The 7,500-nt window shown below is 34.4% G+C and overlaps 1 protein-coding gene across 1 annotated transcript in view; it reads right to left on the bottom strand.

Moving 5' to 3' along the window:
* LOC115223610 overlaps positions 1-5,323 on the bottom strand; it is a 46,113-nt gene extending 40,790 nt beyond the window's left edge. The window contains exon 1 of the mRNA XM_029794266.2: positions 5,225-5,323. The gene's annotated coding sequence lies outside the window, so the exon portion shown is untranslated. The remainder of the gene's footprint in view (positions 1-5,224) is intronic.
* Between the last annotated feature and the right edge of the window lie 2,177 nt (positions 5,324-7,500).

The following is a 7,500-nucleotide window of genomic DNA, read 5'->3' as shown; positions in this document are numbered from 1 at the left end:
GAGCCCCTAGTAGGCAACGACTAATCCCAATCTAGTCCTTTCCCTCTAGGGAACAAAGGTTCATGTGTAGGTTGCAATGTCTTCTCTTCACTCGAATACTTCTGTGTATACGATGTTCCTAGCTGTCCCTTTGGGTGATAAAAAGGTCGAATTGTGTCCCCTAGACAGAAAATGTGTTGCATATAAAAAGCTTAGATTCTCGACCCCATGTCGAATTTATCGATTTTTTTCAGAACTGGGGGAACTTTTCAAAATTTTCGCTACGTTAGTTTTGAATTATGACATTGGGCTATATGTGTGTCAAGTTTCATCAGAATCAGTTGAAAGCCGTGGTCAGGGTGAGGGTACAACCTGACAGACACACAGACACACAGACAGACAAACTGCCGTTTATATAGAGAGAGATTACCTCACTGTCTCCCTATAACAGAAGGAGTATCATCTATACTTTCATTTCCCTATATTACACACATTTATCTCAGTTTGTAAAACAATATGAAATGGCTTTCCTCAGGTAGAACACCACTAGTTTTGTTGGCTCCTAATAATTATTTTATTTCATTTTATTTTATAAGCAGGGAATCATTTAATTAAAGGTCAAAGTGGTCACAATATTTATTTACTCTTTACTCTTTACTCTTTACTCTTTTACTTGTTTCAGTCATTTGACTGCGGCCATGCTGGAGCACTGCCTTTAGTCGAGCAAATCGACCCCAGGATTTATTCGTTGGAAGCCTAGTACTTATTCTATCGGTCTCTTTTTTGGTTGTCAAGCGATGTTGGGGGACAAACACAGACACACACACACATATATATATATACATATATACGACAGGCTTCTTTCAGTTTCCGTCTACCAAATCCACTCGCAAGGCTTTGGTCAGCCCGAGGCTATAGTAGAAGACACTTGCCCAAGGTGCCATGCAGTGGGACTGAACCCAGAACCATGCAGTTGGTAAGCAAGCTACTTACCGCACAGCCACTCCTGCGCCTATTTGTTCACCAGAAATATAAAATATGTGTATGTTCACTGAGAGCATAAAATATACATGTTCAGTGGGAGTATAAAATATACATGTTCACAGGAAATATTTATTATACAGGTTCACAGGGAATGTACAACATATGTTCCCTAGAAGTATAAAATCTATATGATCACTGGAAATATACAATATACATGTTCACTGGGAACGTACATGTTCACTAGGGGTATAAAATATATATGTTCACTGGGGATATAAAATATATATGTTCATTGAGAGTATAAAATAAATATGTTCACTAGGAATATATAATATACATGTTCACTGGGATTATACAGTATACATTTTCACAGGGAGTACGGAATATGCATGTTCACCAGGAGTATAGAATTTACATGTTCACTGGGAATATAAACATAAATGTTCACTTAAGGAGTAAAGTACGCATGTTCCTTGTCAATCTAAAACAGTATTTCTCAACCATTTTTTGACTATGGACCCTTTGATTCCTATATAATGTGAATGAACCCTCCTGACCATTCAGTGTTTGAAGAAAATCATTAGTGTATTTTTATAATCAAATATTATTAGAAATTGTATAAAAATAATTATTAAAATATTTTGTGCATTGTAGCAGTATAACCAATTTAATAATAATAATGAAATTATTGTATACAGTGCTCAGATGCACCACAACTTGTCAGAAAGTGCATATAAAGTACATGCAGTAATGTAGAAATGTCTGGAAAGCGAACAATGTATGAGTCAGATACATGCTTGTGTGTGTATGGAGGGGAGAAAATCAAGTGTAGTGTTGGCGAATCTCAATAAAATCTTAGATGGAGCCTGGTTGGGAAGCATTGGTCTGAAATATATGGGTTCACCAGGAGTATAAAAGTATATGGGTTCTCTGGGAATATAAAATTTACCGGTACATGTTCACCAGAGAGTATAAAATTTACTGGTACATTGGCCAGTTTTGTTCACTAGAATAGTAAAGTTTAGAGATATTCATTATGAGTATAAAACCTTACAGGACATCTTCACTGTTGCATATCGGTTGACAGCAACAACAACAACAATGATACAAGCATCAATAAAGAAATTAATATTAATTGATAACAAAATTAATTAAAATATTTTGTGCATTGTAGAAGTATAACCAATTTATTGCAGAGGATAAAATCTTAGATGGACCCTGGTTGGGAAGCATTGGTCTGAAATATATGGGTTCACCAGGAGTATAAAAGTATATGGGTTCTCTGGGAATATAAAATATACAGGTACATGTTCACCAGAGTGTGTAAAATTTACTGGTACTGTTGGCCAGTTTTGTTCCCTAGAATAGTAAAGTCTAGAGATATTCATTATGAGTATAAAACCTTAGAGGACATCTTCACTGTTGCATATCAGTTGACAGCAACAACAACAATGATACAAGCATCAATTAATATTAATTGATAACAAAATTAACGAAAATTTTTCTGATGGTGATGGAGGTGGTAGAGGAGGAGGGGAGTCAAGTAAACTGACCCCCACCTATTCACCCCATTCCACTTATGAAAGATAAAGTTGTCATTAGAAGTATTTGGACTCAAAACATAAAAGAAAACAGAACCAGACTATTAAACCTGTTGCTCTACTGATTATGTTAATCAGCCACCTTGATTTAACCCTTTGGTAGTGAGATTACTTTATCAACTACTAGCAGTATCGCCCGGCGTTGCTTGGGTTTGTAAGGGAAATAACTATAAAGCATTTTTAGAGAGTTATAGCCAAAAAGTAGCAAAAAAATGCATTAAAAATGGAAAAAATAAGATGGTAAATTTTTTTTTAAATCGTTGACTCATCGTAGACATTTTTAGAGAGCTACTTCCCTTTAAAAAAATATGCATTAAAATGGAAAAAAATGATGGTAAATTATTTTTTAAATCATAGACTCATCGTAGACATGCGCTAATACCCAGAAGGGCTCGATATGAATCACGACTATAAGATACCCGGTTTTGGTTAAACTGCACCGCAAAATGTGGGAGTAGTTAGGAATCTAAATCGGAGTAGACAGACACACAACCTTACTTTTATATATAAAGATAAGGCTTATTTAATCCCACTGTTTTTAATTAATCATGCACTTTCTCATTGCTTTGAGATTTTGGTGGTGCGATTGCATATTTTTAGAATGATATTATGGGGTAAAATGTAAGGGACCAGATCTGGCTGGTTTAAACATAAAACAGGTAGAATATTTGGACTGGATGTGACCAGTTTGAATGCTAAAGGGTTAAATGACAATAGCAACAATAACAATATCAGCAATTGATAAAATTTAAATCCTTAAAATCCTTTAAAATGTTTTAGCCTGAAGACTGCGGCCATGCTGGGGCAATGAAAGATTTTTTTTTTTTTTTTTACATCTCAGTCTATGAGAAATAATGAATCTTTCTTTTTTCCACCCTCAGAATAGTAAATCAATTGACTGCTATTTCTAGCATGTGAAGAGGCTATGTACAGAGTGTACGGAGGGATGATGCAAGATGCTCTAGGAGCAATACTTTTGTTATTACTTTTCTGAAAACCAACTACAGCACTAATTCCGTTTCTGGTCACAGATATTCTGATATAATTAGAGAGAGAGTTTGTAAAGAAAGGTTTGACAGAGCGGGGGGGAGTGAGAGAGAGAGAGAGATGGGAAGAGATAGAAAGAAAGACAGAAAGAGAGACATATAACAAAACAGAAAAGAAAGTGTGGAGCGAACAGGCAGAAAAATTTCTCTACTTTTTCTTCATCTTATGGTGTGTGTTCGTGTGCTTGCATGTATGCGTGTGAGAGTATATATATACATACATATATACATACATATACATATATATATATATATAGATATATACATATACATATATGTATGTATATATATATTATATATATGTACATATGTGCATATATATATAATATATATATTATATATATGTACGTATGTGCATACATATATATATGTATGTATATCTATATATATATTATCATCATCATCATCTTTTAACATCTGAGATTAAATATATACATATATATATATATAAATATGTATACATATGTAAGTAAATATATGTAAGTGTATGTGTGTGTGTATGTATGTATGTATGTATGTATGTATACATATATGTGCATGGTGGTGCGTGTGTGTGTATATATATATATATATATATATACACACATATATCCCTATACTACCTGTATATGTGTGTACATATATGCATATATGTATGTGTATATATATTCTATATATATATATTAATATATTATATAATATATATATATATGTGTGTGTGTATTATATATATATATACTATATGTGTGTGTGTGTGTGTATATATTATATATATATATTATATATATATATATATATATATATATATTATATATATACATATATATATATATATATATATATAATATATTATATATATATTATATATAATATATATATATATATATATATATATATATATATATATATATATATATTATATATATATAGTTAATCCAAACATACATGTATTTATAAAAATCTTAGGAAATACAAGCATTCCAGGTTATCAGAACATTTACTATTTTACAATTTACTAATGCAGTGTAAACAGTATCATTTATAATATTATTACAAATTTGGGATTTTACCAATAGAACCGCAACTCCTATTTCCGGATAACCTTATTGCGTGGAATACACTTAAAAAGTTACATCCAATAAAATAATATAAACATTTTAAAAACCTGCTATAAAATACAATAAAATTATTTGAAAAATATTTATAACTTACTAAGTTATATATATTTTTTTCAAATATTTTTTCAAATAATTTTATTGCATTTTCTAGCAGGTTTTTTTAAATGCTTATATTATTTTATTGGATATAACTTTTTATGTGTATTCCATACAATAAGGTTATCCTGAAATAGGAGCTGCGGTTCTATTGGTAAAATCCCAAATTTGTAATAATATTACATATGTATTTATGTAATATATATGTGGGTATGTTGGAGTATATATACATAATATGTGGGTACCTGCTCACACACAAAGGGTCCTAGTGGCTATATACATACATACGTGTGTGTGTGTGTGGTGTATGTGTGGTGTGTGTGTGTGTGTGTGTGTGTGTGTGTGTGTGTGTCTGTGTGTGTGCATGCACATACACATACATTTATACATGTCATAAAGCATTATTATTAGCTCAACTCACCTGTATTACACACCAGGTAAACTAGTGAAAAATGAATTTTTTTTAAAATATGAAATCTTGTTGAAAAGAGGAAGAAAGAAAGAAAGAAAGAATAAATGCTTGCATACAGAGAGAGAGAGAGAGAAAGGGGTGGAGAAAAACAGAGAGATGAAAGATTAAGATACAGAGAAAGGTTGATTGACAGAGAGGATGACATGAAGATGAGAAACAGAGAGAAGGAGACAGAGAGGAGGGAGAGAGGGGGGAGAGGGAGGTGGAAGTATGGAATGAGACAGACACACAGGTACTAAGAGAGGGACAGAGAGGGACGGAGCGAGAGAGAGAGGGAAAGAGAGAGAGGGACGGAGCGAGAGAGAGGGATGGAGCGAGAGGAGAGAGAGAGAGGGAAAGAGAGAGAGGGATGGAGCGAGGAGAGAGAGAGGAGAGAGAGAGAGAGAGAGGGAAAGAGAGAGTCCAGACTATCAGACCCACTGTTTATAAGATCAAAGTTTGCAATTACGTTATAATTTACAGTTCAACAGAAATGTGATAAAAAAAAAAGAAGAAAAAGGGAAGAACACAAATTGATTGTTGAACTGGCTATTATGATTGCTTGAGGTGGTGGTGGTGGTGAGGAGGAGGAGAATAAACAGAAAGCAATGGTAAATTAAGAGAAAGATGGGTAGACAGGCAGATAGATAGATAAATAGACAGACAGACAGACAGACAGACAGATAGATAGATAGACTGATAGATAGATAGATAGATAGATAGATAGATAGATAGATAGATAGATAGATAGATAGATAGCTATAGATAGATAGATAGATAGATAGATAGATAGATAGATAGATAGATAGATAGATAGATAGATAGATAGATAGATAAGTAGGTAGATAGATAGATAAACTGACAGGTAGAGAGGCAGACAGACAGATCTACAGGCAGAAAGACAGACAGACAGATAGATAGATAAATATATGCATGCATGCATACATAGATACATACATACATACATGCATGCAAGCATACATACATACATACATACATACATACATACATACATACATGCATACATACATACATATATACATACATACATACATACATACATACATACATACATACATACATACATACATACATGCATGCATACATACATACATACATACATACATACATACATACATACGTAAGTAGATGGGCAAACAGACTGATAGATACACAGACAAATAGCTAATTGGACAGCTAGATAGACAAATATAGACAGAGAGGTAGACAGACTGAGACAGTCTGACAGATAGACAGACAGACAGACAAATAGACAGATAATTGGGCAGCTAGACAGACAAATGTAGGCGCAGGAGTGGGTGTGTGGTAAGTAACTTGCTTACCAACCACATGGTTCTGGGTTCAGTCCCACTGCGTGGCATCTTGGGCAAGTGTCTTCTGCTTTAGCCTCGGGCCAACCAAAGCCTTGTGAGTGGATTTGGTAGATGGAAGCTGAAAGAAGCCCGTCGTATATATGTGTATGTATATATATATATGTATGTGTGTGTATATGTTTGTGTGTCTGTGTTTGTCCCCCTAGCATTGCTTGACAACCGATGCTGGTGTGTTTATGTCCCCATCACTTAGCGGTTCGGCAAAAGAGACCTATAGAATAAGTACTGGGCTTACAAAGAATAAGTCCCAGGGTCGAGTTGCTCAACTAAAGGCGGTGCTCCAGCATGGCCGCAGTCAACTGACTGAAACAAGTAAAAGAGAGAAAGAGACAGAGACAGACATATATAGTAATACGCTATAGGCACAGGTGTGGCTGTGTGGTATGAAGGGGAGCTTCTCAATAGAGAGTTATACCTTCCTCATCATGGACCCCGCCTCAACGATGCAGGTTTGTCTGATGTCGGCAGGGTTTCGGATGAGGGTTAATTTTTGTAATTTATTTTTGTAATTGAAAAGCATTACTCTTTACTCTTTTACTTGTTTCAGTCATTTGACTGCAGCCATGCTGGAGCACCGCCTTTAATCGAGCAACTCGACCCCAGGACTTATTCTTTGTAAGCCCAGTACTTATTCTATCGGTCCCTTTTGCCGAACCGCTAAGTGACGGGGACATAAGCACACCAGCATCAGTTGTCAAGCAATGCTAGGGGGACAAACACAAACATACACGCACACACACATATACATATATATAAATATATATATATATATACGATGGGCTTCTTTCAGTTTCCGTCTACCAAATCCACTCACAAGGCTTTGGTCGACCCGAGGCTATAGTAGAAGACACT

This window comes from Octopus sinensis, linkage group LG23, assembly GCF_006345805.1.
Source record: "Octopus sinensis linkage group LG23, ASM634580v1, whole genome shotgun sequence".
In the NCBI taxonomy this organism is placed as follows: Eukaryota; Metazoa; Mollusca; class Cephalopoda; order Octopoda; family Octopodidae; genus Octopus; species Octopus sinensis.
Note: the sequence above shows the minus strand (reverse complement) of the source record. Positions and strands in the feature narration are given on the sequence as shown.